A 13,534-nucleotide genomic window follows, 5' to 3' on the forward strand; every position below is an offset into this window, starting at 1 on the left:
ACCAGCCAGAATAGTAATTAAAAAAGCAAAAAACAACAACCCACAACTTCATGTTTACGTAGCACTTTTGAGTATACTTCAGATACATTATCTTGAGTAGTCTGCACAACAGGCTTGGATGTAGGTCACCACATTTGTCCATGTTTTGCAGATGGGAGGCTGCAGTTGAAAGTCAGGAGCTTGCCTTAGGGTCTACTGAGTCATAGGCTCAGTGGTGAAGGGCTGTAGCTCAGTGGCAGAGCAGCTGCTTTACGTGCAGAAGGCCCCAGGTTTGATCCCCAGCCTCTCCAGAGAGGACTGGGGATGACTCTCCTATCTGAAACCCTAGAGAACTACTGCCAGTAGACAATACTGATCAAGATGGGCCAGTGGTCTGAACCAGTAGAAAGCAGCTACTTGTTTTTTTCCTAAGAGTTCAAAACAAGAAGGAAGATTTGAACCAGAGATTTTTCTGGCTCAGTTTCTTAATCATTTCATTACAATAGCTTTGAGATGGCAATGCATTTTTCAGTCCCAATTAAAAATAGGGATACACATATAAAAGATCAGATTCACCACCTTGTCTACTCAGAAGAAAGTCCCATTGACTTCAATGGGATTGACTTCTGGGTAAGTGCAGCCAAACAATGGAGTCCTGTGTATGTTTACCTGGAAGCAAGTCCCACTGTGCTCAGTGGAATTTACCTTCATGTAAGTTTGTTGGTGTTTGCAGCCTAGGGTTATAATCCTGTACATCAGTGATGGAGAACCTGTAGTCCTCTGGATATTGATAGGCCACAGCTCCTATCACTCTTGGCCATTAGCCATGCAAGTTGGAGCTAAGGGGAGGGTCACTGATTCCTGCTGCTATAATGGAACTGGCTTATCAGCAAATGTTGTCTAGATGATTGGGTGGTATGAACCCAGTTGACCCCACCAGGACCTGTTTCAGTTATTCCGTTTGTGGAGAATTGGGTCTTGAAAGGATCCCCACCAGAAGCACACACTGCTTCCAGTCTGTGCTTAGCTTGAAATTCTCAGGTGGCAATTTTCACCTTGTGCCCCACAAGCACACTAACCCAGTTTCTGGCAGACTAAAAGGCCTGTGTGAGTTGTTCCTTAGTATCCTCAGTACATGCAACTTTGAGTAGCTTAAGCACAAGAGAGATAAGAGGATGGGAATAAAGATGCTACTTAGCAATGGTAGCAGCTGCTGCTAAACTCTCAGAGGTCAAAAGCAAAAGGCACTCTCCTTCAGGAGTACTGCACCTGAATGTTCAGATTCTGAGAGATTAGATCTTAATCCTTGTTCCTGTGCTTACCCTTATGCACTGTGAATGGACTTGGTGAAAATCAATGGATCTTCTTCGACCATGTTAAGCATGCAAAGATGCCTGCAAAATGAGGAGCTATTCAGAAGCACCACTGTAATTCCAGCATCCCTCCAAATGCCATCATTTCCAAATGCACACCACTGGCACAGTATGAAACAAAAAATTATAGATACTGAAGAAAAGGCAAGGAACTGGGGGAAGGACTAAAGCTCAGTGTTACTGGTAGAGCAAATGGGGTGTACTCAGAGTAGACCCACTGGAGTTAATGACATGACTAAGTTAGGCCCTTTAATTTCAGTGGTTTTACTTTGAGTACAAAGTTGGATGCCACAAATTACTTGCATGCAAAAGTTCCCAGCACCTCTAAGTAATTCAGAGAAAGACCCCATCCCAAATTCTGGAGAGCTGTTACTGGCATTGAGCTAGATGGACCAGTGACTGACTTGGTATAAAGCAGATTCATATATTTTTATGAGGTCAGTAGGAAGCTGCCTTAAACCAAATCAGACCATTAGACTGCCTAGTTCAGTTATCATGGAAGGGTGATAGCTCAGAGACTGAGCATCTGCTTTGCATGCAGACAATCCCTATCTCCAAGTAGGGCTATGAGTGTTCCCCTTTCTGAAATTCTGCAGAGCCACTGCTGGTCAATATAGACAATACTGAGCTAGATTGCCCAATGTTCTGCCTCAATATAAGGCGGTTTCCTCTGTCACTGTGTTCCTATACTATCTACATTTTCTAGCAGGGACTTTCCAGGAGTTTCGGAGAGGAGCAATTGCCAACATTGCACGGAGAGTATGAACCTGATACACCTTCCATGCAAAACATGCAACACTACACATGAACTATGGACATCTTTTCCTCTAGCTTGCCTACATATTGAACCAAAAACGAGAATCAAGTAACACTGAGAAAATTATCAGATAACATCTCAGTGCAGAAAGGTTTGCCTAGGAACCTTCCACACCTGAGGAGCTTTCCTTGTGCAGAATTCTGTGCCAATGCACAGACCCCACTTGAAGAAGCATGTAGATTCTACACATGAAGAATACTTGAAAAAAAGGTATATAGTGGTACCTCGGTTTAAGAACAGTCCTGTTTACAACGATTTGGTTTATGAACTCCACAAAACCAGAAGTAGTGTCCCGGTTTGTGAACTTTACCTCGGTCTACAAATGGAAACCGAGCGGTGGAAGGGCACCAGCTGTGGGAGGCCTCATTAGGGAAAGCGCGCCTCAGTTTAAGAACAGATTCGGTTTAAGAACGGACTTCCGGAACAGATTAAGTTCATAAACTGAGGTACCACTGTAGTGTGAAAGACGTACGTTCACTTTTTACTTGGAAAAAAACAGATAAAGAGAACCATAATGTTGATATGAGGTAGTGGTAAAACCCTGTGTTCTACATAAACAAGTAGTTACTTATTGTCGAGAACTTGTGGGAAATATGTACAATTTCACTCTATAAATAAGTAGTCTTTAGGGATGGCTTGAAAGGATTCCAGGGAGTTTATTAGAGTGTTCTAAGCTTAGTACAAAAATATTAATTTTTGACTGCTAGCTGCAGATTGCAGGTGCATGGAAGTTTGCCACCCACGTTGAAAGCTCAGTTTCATTCAGCCCAGATTGTGCAAGTAAAACTCACTGAGGGAAGTGAAACAACATAGGAGTAAATTTGCACAGTAGCATCAAACTTTGGTTATCCATGTATTTCCATGCACATGAAAGCCTGTTGCAAAGGTGATGCAGTTAATGTGAAAAGAACATGGTGGCCTTATTTTCACAGGTATTATGGGCCTCCCCTTCAAATGTTAGCACACCCTCCCAGTGAGCATTAGCTTCGTGAAGATCCAGGGTAAGTGTGAGAAGCTGTTCTCGCACACTGGTTCTGTTTTCCCATCCTAATAAGATTGCGGGAGTGCTAAATCTCAAAATGAAAGAGAAGTACACTATGTGAGTTGGTGAAGAAGCATATTGAATATGTTTGAGCATCATCTAAAAAAAGGTACTTCTTTCATCTTTCCTGAACCTGCCTGCTCATCCCCTGGTGACACATTGGCTAGGTATGTTTTCGTTGTTGCTTTAGTTTGCATTGAAAATAGGTGTAGGTGTATACCGTTCTTCATTCAAAGTGCAGGTCAGCTAGCTATTTTATATCTGCTCTGCTTGTCATTTTGTATGTTTCAAAGTAAAGACTGGCTTGCTGCCAGATACCTTGTGAATATATAAGACACCTGGACCACTTGTGACAAGAAATGTTCAGACTATTTCCTAGATGCATCCTTTCTTGTGTTGGGCTGAAGTATTTGGTGGAGGTATTTTCAGTGATATTGGGATCAAAGTGGGCTGAATGCTGGCACTATTTTCAGGGGTAAATAGTATGCTGGAGACCTTTGCGCATAGCTGTCAACTTTTCCCTTTTTTTGCGAGGAATCCTATTCAGAATAAGGGAATTTCCCTTTTAAAAAAGGGAAACGTTGACAGCTATGCCTTTGCATGACGATAGAAGGCTGTAAATAATCCAACTTTCCCCTTCTTTACACATAAAGAGGCTAGGGGGGGCAGCACCCCCCCTCCAAGCAGCAAGGCTCAAGGCGGATTACAACATGGTGGGAAATTATATGTTTCCATTGGGCAAGCTGAAACGTTTGAGCTGATGGAACTATTGGAAAAGCACAATGTGGAATTCCTCCCTTCAGAATTAAAATTTCCCTGTGCACCTGGTAAAAGCTGACTACAGTGGTACCTCGGGTTACATACGCTTCAGGTTACAGACGCTTCAAGTTACAGACTCTGCTAACCCAGAAATAGTGCTTCAGGTTAATAACTTTGCTTCAGGATGAGAACGGAAATTGTGCTCCAGTGGCGTGGCAGCAGCAAGGAGGCCCCATTAGCTAAAGTGGTACCTCAGGTTAAGAACAGTTTCAGGTTAAGAACGGACCTCTGGAACGAATTAAGTTCTTAACCCGAGGTACAACTGTATCACCAAAAATCTCCAAATTTAGCTAACAGGCCCTCCATTATCTGACTCAAATCATGTAGATAATCGGTAGGAGGAAACAAGAAAACACCCCAAAACGTGTCAGTTCAAACCAATTAAAAGCCTATCACAGTGGCAAAAAAGGAACGGTGTATTAATCTCTCAAACTTCACCACCACCGATTGTTCCCTTAAGATGCACCAAATGGAGTGGTGCCTTCTGGGGACTTGCAGCGGCAAGAGCAGCCGCTATACTGTAGTTGAAGGCAGACAGGGCCTTGCCCTCCCAGACCAGAGGGAAATGACAAATGAGCAGGAGAGAGAAGGTCTTGTCGCAGAAATCACAGCGAGATGGTCTCTGAGCACCTTCATGCTTGGCCTGCTGACCATTTTGATTTATATCACTGCAACCTTTTGCAAGGAGTCCTCACGTAACTGGAAGCTTAAAAAGAGCCAGCTTGAAAGAATGTTGTCAAGGTTGCCAGGCTAGAAGCTTGCCTAATTTAATTACATATAAATATACAGTGGCAGCTTTGACTCGTATTTATAGCCGGGTCACTTGAATATGGTAGGACTTGACTGGCATGGACATAAATAAAGTTACGGTGATAGATATATACATACACTAGAAGGGTTTATCTCCCTGCATGCGAGGCTAGTGAAACCTCATAGATTATGGCCAGAGTCCAAAGGGCTTTGCCCTAAGCAGAGGAGAACCCTCTTTCCTCCTAAAAGCAAGTTCCTGTGCTGACTGAAAAACTGCCCACAAATTTTGGAAAATTATCCTATGCAAGAGGAGCTGCTGTTTAGAGAACAGAAAAGTTAAGATAAATTCATATATGCAAAGGGACTCTATAGATCTCATATTTTGTTACTGCCTTGCATTCTGGTAGAGAAGAATTCCTCACAAAAGTGAAGTATCTTGTTCCACACTCCCAATTGGTTTGAGATGTGCGCCACAGATTCCAACCCCCCAAAAGCATACTCTCATGAAATGAGAGTGTCCTCAAATATTTTGTAATTGATTTGATGCATTTATGTCCCACTTTTTAGGAGGGGACACCTCACAAAGTGACACACAAATGCCTCATCAAACTGCCCCCCCCCAAAAAAATGGTGTTTTACTTTTTTAGCAGTATCCTAATAAGGGTGGATTGAGCAGCCTACTTCTGCCCCATTTCTATTTCACTGGCAGTCAGTCACAGTCAGGTGGCACAATGGGTCAGTACATCTGGCTGTTAATCAGAAGTTAGGTGGTTCAAGCCCACCATGGGTGAGATTCCTGCACTGCAGTGGTTTGGACTAAATGACCCTCTGTGTCCCTTCCAACTCTATGATTCTATGACTTCTAAGTCCACCTTGTCTCACTTTGTGTAGATTTTTTTTCTTTTTAAGAACACAGGAGAGGTCCACATTTAAATTGTATTCCCTTTTTATATACTTTTTGCATTAAAAACACATTTCCAATGCATTTTCTTGTAAATTACGCAATCTGCACACATTTCTAGTATAATATACTGTATTTTTCTGTGTATAAGACTATATTTTTTCCCAATTTTTAAAGTTTAAAATTGGGGGTCATCTTATACACAGAATGTTGCAATTAATTCTTTCTTAATTTTGGGCTCAAAAAATCGGGGTTGTCTTATACATGGGGGTGTCTTATACACGGAAAAATACAGTACATATTTTGTGCACCAAAACACCAGAGTAGCATAAATCTGACTGAAGGTTACATTCTGATCTGCAAGCAAGATTGGTCGCATTGAATGGGGTCAGTCCATTGCAAAAAGTGGACTCAATGACTTCTTCCTTCACTCGTACTTTTAATAATCTTGAAAATAGCTAGCATACAGACAGTCATCAGCTTAGCATTCTACTGGGCACACCATAGGCAAAATGAAAATAGGAACGCCCATTGTTCTGTTGCTCTGCTAAAGTCAAACCACAAGAGCAATGGAGAAAAGAGAGGTTTTCAAAGCCTGTTTAAAATTTTACACTGATAGGGCTTGCCTGATCTCACGTGGAATTGATATACAATGGATACATAATACATGGGCAACTCCAGGGCCAGGCATCAATGGGCAAATTCCTCTTGGCTAGATTTGGAATTGGCTCAATATCTACAAGCTTCCTTTAGCTAGTATTCAGAAAAAAGCTTGACAGCTTCCAAGAGTTCTGAAAAGACTCTATTGATGGCGCATATGTGCTGACTATGCTCCATCCATGATCATTTTTTGTATTCCTCTCTGCCATGAGAGAAAGGCATCTGGAAATTCACCCTCTTTTCTGAAAAGCACACTTGTGGAACAGGTGGGGAGGTTAGATCAAGGGCAACGAAGGTGGTGCTGGCCAGGTCTTGTTGGTTTCATCAGCCTCGGCCAGCATGGTCAATGGTTAGGAATGATGAAAGCTGTAGTGCAACAACATCAGAAAGGAACCATATTGACTACCTCTCTTTTCATATCGAAGAGACACAACAGCAAAATGAAAATATTTTCAAGGGAGAAAAAATCAAGACAACTGAATGACGGAAACAGAAAATACATAAGGCTGCTTAGACAGGTGGTTTGATCATGGATCATTTATTTCTCTGCAAGAGAGGCTTCCATTTTTTTATAAAAGCAGACATTTTATTGCATTAGCCGTGTGGCCATAGCATGATATACATTGAAATAACAACATAAAATGGGGGTGGGGAGGTTTTTGCTTTTTTATATATAATTTTGGTGGCTGCAGGTTTATGAGCTTAGGCAATTGTTGTGAGGTTGCCAAGGATGGTGCATGTGTTTTTCTTTGCTGTAAACACTTCTCCAGCACTCTGCAGCCTCCCCAGCTGTGCATATCTGTGTAAAGCCCCATGGAATAATTTATGTCACAATGTGTTGCCCTGGGCTTTGATTGACGTGCAGGTATGCCGTCAGGTGGCAGAGTGGACCATTGATGAGATAATTTTCAGCATGAAAGAAATGACATCACAAACAGCCCTTGGTTGCCTCAAAAGTATGGTAAGCACAACAAAAACTCTGCATCCCTTTCCCACCCATGAGGTTTTCACCAAAATTTTCTCTTCCCTTTCAACGTTATTTCAAGCAGTTTCTTTTTCTCATGAATTTATGGAGATGGCTGGCTGGCAGGGAGAATTGACCAGCACAAGTACTAAGTGCAGCAGAAGAGGTAACAATATTTTAATGGTTGTGTTCTCTGCCTTCCTGTGGGTCTTCCAGTTTTGTCAAAATTCGAACAGTTCTGTGGCTGTACAGAGGCCTGCGGCACCATGATGAAAATGTTGAAAAGATCCATGTTTTGTGATGCTGCACTAGTATACTTGTTCACAAACCTCTTGTTCTGGCTCAGCAAGCCTTCAATATGGCTGTTTGTGAGGTTTCTGGAGTTTGTGATTTACTCCGTGTCACAAAGTGGGCCAAATCTTTACTTTCAGAGTCACTGTTCTGGCTAGGTTTTGTTTTGTTCTGTTCTGTTCCATATGCATGAACTGTGAACATTACTATGCTCATTCAGGACCCCATTTCAATGTTGAAATCATAACATTTCTCCCTTCTTTATTTGACAGCATAGATTCCCCCTTTTAAGAAATCACTGTAGTTACCAAGCCCCTCCTGCCCCACATCCCTAAACTCCAGAAGACCATCATTATAATGCAGTATATCATCTGCTAAGCCTGTAATTGAAAGAGCTTCTGGTGCATGGAAAATGAGATTCAGGTGTATGAAGAAATCTGATGGGACATCACAGCACAGTCCCTTTAAAATGTCAACGGTCCCCTCTGTCTTCTGCCTGCTCTGTGTGACATTGCTGCCGAAAGAGTATAGATTGAGGGCAAGCTCATCGTAAATGAGTCCAATAATGGTGATTGATTTAGATGACAGTGTACTCAAAGGACCAGGTCCTAAGTGGGTAGAACTTGGCATAACACCATTAAATTCTGCATCTCATATTGGAGTTATAAATATCAAGAGCCAACGTCACACCTAGAGCAAGTAGGTCAGATTTCAGCGACTAGACTGGTATCCATTTTTACCATAATTATACAGATATCCACTAACGTTAAAAGTTATAGTGCATTAAGTGTTCCTATAGCTCTGAAAGCAAATGGCAATGTAAACAAAAGAAAGATTAATTGCAAATTTTTCATTTCTGAAGTTATCTTAATGCATAAACAGGGTTTGGGTTTTTTAGACAGGACTCAACCCCCAAACCTATTTCAATGACTACACTCAGCATCATTTAGATGTGCTAATATTTTAAGGATATCTCCCAGTCCTTCCAAGCACTTCCCCTGGATATTGCCATTTCTGTTATGTAGTGAAAAAGGCTGTTCTGTGAATTTGCAAAATTGTTAGTGCAGAGAGTGCCGTAAAGCATTTGCAAAGAACCTTTTCACATTGGTAGCTACAGGCTGATACCATGAAAATGGAATGAGCTAAATTGAATTATTTAGTTTGGTCTAAACTAGTTTAAGAATCAGTTATTAATTTATGGCCTACAATTCTCAGATAACCCTGGAAAATGTAGTTCTGCAAGCACTGCTGGTGGTTAGGAATCTCTGAGAATTGTCTGCACCTTACTACTATTTCAAGGATTCTTTGAGGGAAGCCAGAAAAGTTGAAGTGGTATAAAATATATGTTAGTCAGAGGCTCCATTTTGTTTTTCATTCAGGACTAAGGATATGTGTACATTTCTTCAGTGGCCAGAACATAGATTATTATTTACATGTTGGCATTTATAATATTTGTACATTACTCTATTGAGTTGTGTGTCTTTTTAGTAGAATGAAAGCAGGTTTATACAAAAATATGATGGACGTGTGGGTGGACTACTCTGCATTGCAGTACATGGGAAATTAAGGCAACAGCTGTTGGCCATTTTGTCTGCTTAATACATTATAAATGCCAGTTGTTGCAATTCTGTGGTCTCAAGGCACATTTGTAAATCTCACTACTGTTGTTGGAAATCAAATATTACTTTGATAAGGCACGCCAGGCTTAGGGAATGGGCCATAGCTCAGGGGTAGAGCACAGAAGGTCCAAGTTAGGAGTAAGAGCCATAGACCATGTGCCACTACTTCAGAAAATAGCTAAAGGACCACATCACTGAATTGTTTCCCTAGCCACATAGAACTCTTCCAAATAATTGGTATATAAATGGAAAGCTGTACTCAGGACAATGTGCATGATGTGCTATCATAGAATTGTAGATTTGGAAGGTACCCTGAGAATCATCTAGTCCAACAATGAATATTCCTGCAATGCAATGCAGGAATATACAGCTGTCCCGTATGGGGATCAAACCAGCAACCTTGGCATTATGTTTATATGGACTGTTCTGCACATATTGTATACATGGACATTATTCAGTTGTGAAAACTCATCTGTGTCTTCTGTAGAGGTACAATCCCAGAAAACCTATACCCAGTTGTTTTTGTGTGTGATGGTGTTCGCCAGTATGGAGTACTGTCACCTCTTTTTTGCTGTCCTGGGCAGCCTCCCCCCCCCCCCCAGCACCCATGGCATTTTTATGAAGATATGTACCAGCACCTGACTTTTTACCAGAAAAGGAAAACACTGCCTGTGCCAGGTTTTGTTTCTTCACTTGTAGATCACCCATAAATAAATCCCATTGAACCCAAGTTTGCTGATTCACTAGTTGCAATGCTTAAGAGAAGGTTCCTTCATTACTATGAGGTAGCGAAACAAGCCTCCAGGCACACATCTGCAATATATTGGTGCTTTGCGTTAATCAGTTCCCAAGATCCCATAGCTATATTAGGAATGGCATTCGCGACCACAGTAGGGCAATGAACGAAATCAGTAGCCTCTTCTAATTTGCAGTAATCGGACTATCCCAGTTTAACTATTCACATATTATGGCATTCCATGATGGACTCAAGCAGCAGCACTAATTAAAGCACAATGTGCAATCAAGTTTTAAATAACATTGAAATAAACTGTTTATATAGCACTTTATGTAACGCACCATGAATACACTAGGATCATGCTCTTAGTTAATTTGATACGGTGAATGTTATATTGCATAAAGCTGGAAAGTGCTTGTAAAGATCGGGCATTTTTCAGTAGATATTGTACAACATGGGATCTTCATTTATCCATTTACTTTCCTTCTTATATCTGCTAGCCACTATATTGCTAAGTTCTCCCCTATAGACTTAGCGAAGCCTGAAATGTCATTAATGAAACACGACTTAGAATAATAATAATAAAAATCCCAATAGGGTAAGATCAAAATAATAATATAGACAGTCAAACACTACTTTGGGGCATTGCATTATTTCAGTTGCTCTTGCTTTTCATGAAATGTGAATAAATATAAATTTTATTAGCTTTTCATTCATGATTTCCCTAATGGGTACAGATTGTAGTATAAATACCTTGTTACAATATTTGTTACTTGGAAGGAGGGTTACATTTGAATTAGCTCCAGTTTAATCAATGAAATTAATCAAAAGTTGCTTCTGAATGAGTTTCAAACTCTAGGGATAAAAAAGAAAGTTGCCATAATCCAAAAACCCATGCTCACACAATTAGTGGCAGGGAGTGAGTATCAAGGGATTTGTTGTTTTCCCATTCATTTCTACGGAAGCAGAAGCTCCATTCATGCCTTTCTCTGCAATCAAATAGCCCCTTCATCCATCAACATGAATGAGGTTGCCCTTGTGGTCACGAGAGGGTGCTGCACCTATGGGAGCCAAATACAGAGATCACTGGATCAACCTGTTTACCAAATCAAATATAGTGTTTTCTTATGCTATACAGATAAAGACAGTTGGCATTCTCTTTGCTGCTGAAGTAAAACAATAGCCTTCCAGACCTAGGGTCTAATTACTTTACCATGCCAGTGGGACAATCAACCTGCCCTCTTTCCTGCTTTTCAAAAATCATGTGCAATTTGCTTCTTTCAGGAGGTTGCTACCAGTGACATGCCTTGGAGGCAGCAGCATAATGCTTTGCAGGCACAAATGTGAGAGGTACATCAGTAAACTAATTTTGGCATCAGAAGGAACACTCAGTCAGCCTGTTGCCTTATCAGAATGCTTGCAGATATACCATCTCCAGAGATCTTAATATGTATATTTATATCATCTCCTCCCTCTGTTGTCAGAGTTTGCCAGTTATGTGCCCAACTAATCATCCTCGGCATCGGTAAGAATCATCCTGCCCTCTGCAAAACACCACAGGGCAATTTGAGGTTTTAGTACATCACAAAACAAAAATTCCTGTTTTCAAAACAGATGCCTGCCTTAACTAATAAAAATTGAGATGTCGGGCATACGCATCCATTGCCTACCAACCCATCTCAAGTGCAGCTCAATCATGGCTCTGTCTTCTGCTTAGTCTCTTCGGCGCACTTTGCATCCCACTAGATGTGCCTTGTTTTGAACGAGGTCTTTCCCCGGAGCAAGAGGCTGTGAGATGCCATCTAGCTGATTGAAAGTGACTGGCTGCTTGACAGTTTAGCCTGGCTGTTTCCAGGGGGCATGTGCGTGTCTATTAAAATCACACACACACACACACACAAAAGTTAATATGCAATCCAGATATAGCTGTTAAATCATTCATTTGGAAGCAAGCCTCTGGTCTTTCAGGCTGTGTGCGTAAACAAGCCCTTTTCTGATGCCTCATTCTGCCCATCCCACCTCAAAAAACCCCACTCATCCAGGTGGCATTAAAAAAATGTCATTGCAGTAGCAGTGAAAGAAGGACCAGTCTTCCCATAGATGGACAGCCCTTCTGCTTTTTCTCTCTCTCTTTAAACAAAGTGGGAGAGGACCAATTCTCCCGTTGGCCTCATGCCAAGAGATGGGACAGGGCTGGCTGTAAGGCCATATGGTGTCATGGTAGAAGCTTTGTTGAGTGAGCTATTTATGGCCTGGCTCCACCTCCTCTAGACACAGTCAATCAGTCCAGCACTCGTCATTCCACCCTTGGTACAACATGAGAGGTTTCTGCTTGCCAAATATTTATTTTTTTGCCACATAAGAATATTTTTTCCCCTTTTAAAGCTACGTGTTGGTCCTGAGACTGAACTGGTGAGCACCTTGAGGAGAAGGACAGAGGCACTGGGAGACTCACTCACCAAGGCTGTGGGGCTTGGGGACATGGACAGGAATAGGGCTGGACAGACCCATAAAATCTGTTCTTTCCCCGGAAATATGGTGGCCATACCAGCTCTCGAACTGGGGTTGAGACCACAAATGCAACAGCCTGATACCCCTGAGTGCCCATCCCCCCTGTAGACGCAGACCAAAGCCTCCCCTGATTGCAATAGAAGTTTTGACAAATTATATCTTCATTAGTTCCTAACTGCAGCATTGCTACTAGGAAAGCAAAACCTCTACAACTCCAAGTCTCCGTTGTACATATGAGTAAAATTCCTGCTCAGCCTTGTCGTTCAGTGCTTAATTTCTGTTCATAGCAATAACAAACAGCTCTTCTACAGAAGCTGGGCCAGGAAGTTTGTAATGGCCATGCTGAAGCCAAAACCTTGGCTCTCCGCTTGTGACCAAGGAGCAGAATTTCTTTCACATACAGAGAAAGGGAGAGGTTGGGGTTGCTGATGCTGCTCATTGCCTTTGAGGAGCAAGGCCTGCCCAGCCTGCATGTATTTGGTCATGGTATAAGTGATTCTGCCTGCCTCTATGCAGACAAGGACCCATGCTGCATCCTGTATAATGGAAAACATAGGTTAACAGCATGAATCCTTGGGACAAGATGTGTAGGTTCCTTATAGCAACTGGAAATTTATTGCACAGTAACATGATAATTTAGAGAGACTTTAATACTTCTGATCAAAGCAGATTTAAGCTGAACTTTCTCAGTAGTAAATGATTTACAATTGGCAGTAGTTGAAGCTCAAAGCCAGAACAGTGTGTTGAGCAGGGATTACACTGTGATCCCAAAGAATACAAGGTCAAACAAATAAATTCTTCATTCAAACACAATCAGGAAATTGACTTTGATGAGTAAGCACAAAGAGCACCAAAGAAAGCATGTGCTGTCAGAGTCTGAACACCAACCAGTCTAAAATCAGGATCAGGAAAGCGCTGGACGGCTTCAGTGAAGTTGCAAATATACCTCCAAGATTTGCCTTCCCTGCCTTTGAAGATGTTATTTAAAAGTCTGATGTGTCTTCACTACAAAAGCAGAGGTTTGCCATTACGCTCACTTCCCTCACCCTTAAGATAACAACAAGGTTGCCTG

The 13,534-nt window shown here is 41.6% G+C and overlaps 1 long non-coding RNA gene across 1 annotated transcript in view; it reads left to right on the forward strand.

Moving 5' to 3' along the window:
* The first annotated feature begins 7,334 nt into the window (after window positions 1-7,334).
* Window positions 7,335-13,534, forward strand: part of LOC310701367 — a 41,307-nt gene continuing 35,107 nt past the window's right edge. The window contains exon 1 of the long non-coding RNA XR_014523027.1: window positions 7,335-7,471. This is a non-coding gene — a long non-coding RNA (uncharacterized lncRNA). The remainder of the gene's footprint in view (window positions 7,472-13,534) is intronic.

This window comes from Podarcis liolepis (assembly GCF_965112155.1).
Source record: "Podarcis liolepis genome assembly, chromosome: 1".
NCBI classification, from domain to species: Eukaryota; Metazoa; Chordata; class Lepidosauria; order Squamata; family Lacertidae; genus Podarcis; species Podarcis liolepis.